Source organism: Notothenia coriiceps, unplaced genomic scaffold (assembly GCF_000735185.1).
Source record: "Notothenia coriiceps isolate Sejong01 unplaced genomic scaffold, NC01 NC01_scaffold00037246, whole genome shotgun sequence".
Taxonomy (NCBI): Eukaryota; Metazoa; Chordata; class Actinopteri; order Perciformes; family Nototheniidae; genus Notothenia; species Notothenia coriiceps.
Genome location: NW_011369947.1, coordinates 457,553 through 462,566, shown reverse-complemented (window position 1 = coordinate 462,566; position 5,014 = coordinate 457,553). Strand labels below are relative to the sequence as shown.

General features: G+C 42.9%; 1 protein-coding gene across 2 annotated transcripts in view; it reads left to right on the top strand.

The window, feature by feature from the left end:
• The window catches only part of zfyve9b (zinc finger, FYVE domain containing 9b), a 17,125-nt gene that overhangs the window by 5,008 nt on the left and 7,103 nt on the right, over positions 1 to 5,014 (top strand). The window lies entirely within an intron of this gene.

Below are 5,014 nucleotides of genomic sequence, written 5' to 3'. Positions count from 1 at the left end.
GATGTGCTAGACTCATCCGATGAAAGATGAAAATGAGTTCATGTTCTAGACTCATGAAGATGAAAATTAGTTCATGTTCTATAATGAATATGGTGGAGACAAATATCGGATACTTTTTTTGCTAATCTTTTGCTTCCGATTTCGATTGCAATCGTCTATCACTGTTACATACGATCATCGATCGAGTTGCTATTATAACGCTGCCCTTTTTTTTTGAAAAGTCACGGTGTAGTGCGAGACCAGGCTGAGTGGCTGTCCCTCGAGACGAGACTTGTGGACTTGCCGGTCAAGATTGTCGCAGGTCGCCAGGTCAGACACGGTGTCACTGAGGGCCTGCGTGTCAAATTATAACAAACTTGCGTGCATCCTCTAAGCGTCTGGACGCGTTAAGCTGGTTGCAGAACGAGCTCGCAACGTACCTACCAATCAGTAAAAATAGCTGAACGAGATCCGATCGTGTGCTGCATACCTTTAGAGCGCCTGTGTTTCTGCGCGCGCCGTAACTCTAGATCCGCGCGCCTGCTGCGTCAAGGAGAGGGAGAAGGAGGCAGCCGGTCATAGGCGAGACCAACGAGGTATTGAGGAGGTCTAAAAATGGAAAAATAACCAGTTAAGATAGAACCCGAAAACACATAAACTAGTATGTTATAAGTGCATAAACCTAGACGAGAATCTGGCTCTATATACAGCGCTTACGACAGGTTCAAACCTAGGCGCGACCGAGTTCACACTATTGAAGAAAGGAACTTAAGAAATTAGAGTGAAACCTTAATATTTGAATAACCTGCATTCTCTACATTTTTCCTTCAGTGTTTGACAGTTACACAGCCTATATGTAGACCAGTGTCACAAGTTAGACCTTCTCAGTCTAATTTGTCTCTATGATCAGGACGCAGTCAATTTTTAATCACTTTATAATTCTATTAACTTATTTATAATTTATACTTATTAGAAAGTGAAGGAAACCCCTTCTCACAACAGAAACACTTGTCGATAACAATAAAGGATGTCACGATCAAGTAGATGAGTCAGTGGGCACAAAAACAGAATTCAATCTCTTATAGCATCAACGATTATGTATATTGTACAAAGCACCCATGGAAACCACAACCCTCGATATACATCGCATCGCCGACTAAAAAGAAATATCCATAACAGTAAGAAAGTAGATCAAGATGCGGACACTCTGAGAGATAGTATTTACGAGATCCAGCAGCGCGACAACCCGCTCACGACGAAATGTCTTAGGAGGCGAGCGAGGGACAAGCACACTAAAATCGAGAAGTAATAGTACCATACGGTCTAAACCACTAAAGTGGAGACAAAACGATCAACATATGAAGACGCAGCAGTAAGACTTCCCGTTGACATCACAGTCAAAACCTAGTCCTGTCGGTACGAAACACACCCACAGCTACCGACAGTCAACCGCAGCAACTCCGGTCTCTGGACGACAAGAGACTCGCAAAGTGGTTTTTTTTACATTGAAGTGTCAAAATGTGTTAGAAAATAAAAAACTGAACGTTTTACAAGAAAATTAAACTGTTTGTAGTTACAAGTAGCACCGTGTTAAGTTTGCCCTAGCTTCTACCTGAAACGCGGGGACGAAAGTCACATTAAAGGCAGACCACCCCGCAGCGACACGAGTGGTACCCAGCGCCTCTGTCACATAACCGCCACGAAGCGGCAGGTGCAAGCACAGCCACTGTGCACCAGACGCTGAGAATTGGTCCCGCATCGCCGATCCATTTGGACAACTGTCTCTTACGCGAAGATACAAGGCTAGGCTCTCCCGCCCCAGAAACAATGTCGCATCAACCCGACGCACAGCGCCCTCACAATGCGAGGCCCCGAATTTCGTCAGTCATGCCGTAACCACAATTTGTGCGCTAAAGACTACGATCGAGGCACCCTAACGTAGTCAGCCCCTAAGGTGTACTGTGAAGATAAGAAAACCTGACCAACTATCACACGCAAGTAAGGAGGGAGGAGTAAGCGGCCATTAAAGTGCCCACGTTATACCCCTCCTATTGTACTGCTGACCGGGTCGTATTGCAAAGTCGTTCAAACGAGGGTGAAGCAAGTTAGGTACCGTTATCTACCTTTCGTTACCTGTCAGCCTTCGGAGGACGCCGTATAGTTATAAACGTGTCGTTGTTTCAACACACAGTACAGTAATGTTTTGTACTCAGCACAACAAATAGATTTTCGTTCCATCTCGGATCGGTACAACTTGTTACGCACCGTATTACGAACCCACGACCAATTACTTACCCTCATCAGAGTTATCTCGACGCACCACAACACATCACACAACTGTCCAACCAACACCGGTCCCTCTAGAACAATGGGTGAGACAGACCAGACTAGGACACCTATTCCAAATATTGATCCACACTGATAACATCGGATCCGCCTCACCAGACAAACACAAGAACCTCATAGCCTTGATACGAAAATACTCACGAGGAAGCGCAATACTCTCGTCTTCACACACCCAAACGTTACGACAAGCAACACAGTAGTAAATCAAACACCTGTACAAGTACCCCTTTAGGATAGATAAATCAGAGTAAATAGGATACCGTGAAGAAACGATCTGAGCCATGGCAACAGCCAAACTCCATCTTTGCTTACGGACACTCCGTTCACACTCGATAGGCCCCGAAGCGGCGCTCATAAAAGTAGAAGTACTCAGGTCTTGTACTTGAGTAAAAGTAGAAGTACCAGAGTGTAGGAATACTCTGTTACAGTAAAAGTCCTGCATTCCAAATGTTCCTCAAGTAAAAGTAGAAAAGTATTATTATCAAAATATAGTGAAAGTAGCGACAGTAAAAGTAGTCATTTTGCAGATTGGTCCATTTCAGAATAATATGATATGTTTTATAATGATTGATCATTAAAGTGTTATCAAAGCTGGTAAAGGTGCAGCTAGTTTGAATGACTTTGTATACTGCAGGGTAGCTTTTGGATTTACTCCAGGTGGAACTAAAGTCTGATTTAACACTTGATTATATTTCACATCATTCATCCACATCTGTAAAGTAACTAAAGGGATTAAATACATGTAGTGGAGTAGAAGTACACTATGTACCTCTGAACTGTAGAAGAGTAGAAGTACAAAGTAGCAAAACATTGAAATACTTAAGTAAAGTACAAGTATCTCAAAATTGTGCCCAATTATAGTACTTGTTGAGTTTATGAACTTAGTTACTTTACACCATGTGGCTATAAAGATAGAAAGACTTAAGCCTTGCACAGAGGCATGAAAATACATTTTCAAAATGCTCAACAGTGCTGCCAAAATTAGAAACTGACTCCTACACAATTAAAATAAATGCTTTTTATATATTTCTATTAGGGCCGGGACTTTAACGCGTTAATTAAGATTAATTAATTACACAAACATTAAGGCGTTAAAAAAATTAACGCATTTTAATCGCACTTATTTTTGCCCTGCGGAACGTTTCTCACTGGATGAGTTTCAGGCGTACCGATTATACTGGAGCACCAACTAACGTTCATGACTTCAGACAACAACAAACCAGAGTGAACAATAGTCAAACATGAACGAAGAAGCTGATGAGACCGCTGTGGTTGGCCCCGTGGATCGCCGGAGCTGTTAGATTAACATTAACATGCTTGTAGTTGTAATTGCACTGCCTTGTGGCCTGAAGCACCGTCCTTGATGGAGCATATGTGTGGACTGGACCTGCATTTTACAGGAAAGGAGTGAGCAGAGAGTAGAGTAGTTGTCGATTCTCGTTCTGTTTTCTGTGAATATCTGCCTCATCCTCTCAGACTTTGAGTTGCGCGCGCTACTAAAGAGACGTGTTACCATGGAAACCAAACAATGGTGTAGCTGTATTAAAGTCCGAGTGGAAACAGTCGTGTGTAAATCTTATTTCTCAGAAATCGGGAGAAATGCGGGAGAAATATGACCCCGGGAAGAAACCGGGAGAGGGCAATGAAATCGGGAGTCTCCCGGGATCGGGAGGGTTGACAAGTATGACCCACACCCAACCAACACTCAACCAGATGACTGGTTTCAGGGCCAGGATAACTAAGTCCACGTCTGCACCGAACTCTCTCCTATGTCCCTCGTATACGCAAACATCTATAACAAGGTCCGTCCCCTCTAAAAGCTACGGTACGTCGCCAGAAAACCTCCCCCTACTACTAGCGGAGGAAGCCACCAGGTGTCATCGTCTCTGGGCCGACACTACACGTCGACAATGATATTATATGTTGTAAAACTTTGGTAAACTAGTTGTTTTTCAATAAAAAAGAAAAAAAAAGCCAAAAAAAGGCGAGTCCAGATCTCAGTCACAACATCAAAGTAATTAATAGTTACGAGAGATGTAATCCTTTTGTGTATGTCACAAAAAAACAAATATGGTCCCTCAGTGGTGTCGAACCTGATCTATTGGTTGTTTAACTGTTGTCCCACGTTCGTAGTCCATACTTTTCGCACTGTTCCGTAGGCTCGGCTGGGGTGTCTTATAGCCGAAATTTTAATCCTTATTGTCTCCTAAAAATCGTCAGTCTTGTTGATCGTCGTACACAATATTATGTCTTTGCCCGGTATCTCAGTGTAGATTATCTTTAGATCCCGGCCCTGAGCATTAATTTTTTTCAATTAGATAACGAATCTCCCAAAACGATTCAATTATTAGTTTTATTAGCGTAAAAATTAGTCGTATATTTATAAACTGGACTCTGTCACTCTACTACCCAGTTATTCACACCGGCAGTGTGTCTCCATTAAACTTAACGGGAAATGGCTCCCGAGGTTTACTAGGGGTCAGTCCGTTGTGTAAGCCGAAAGAGTGTATTTAACCAGAAATAGAAGGAAAACGTAACAGTATTCGACGACCTAATAAACACGTGACAGAAAAGACGTACCGTCGAGTATACAACACAGTCGCTCGTTTTAGAATCATGGAAAAACGTCGGCCGGGAAATAGAAGACTGGGAGGTTCACAGATGTCAGCTCACGTTTAGGCACCGGACC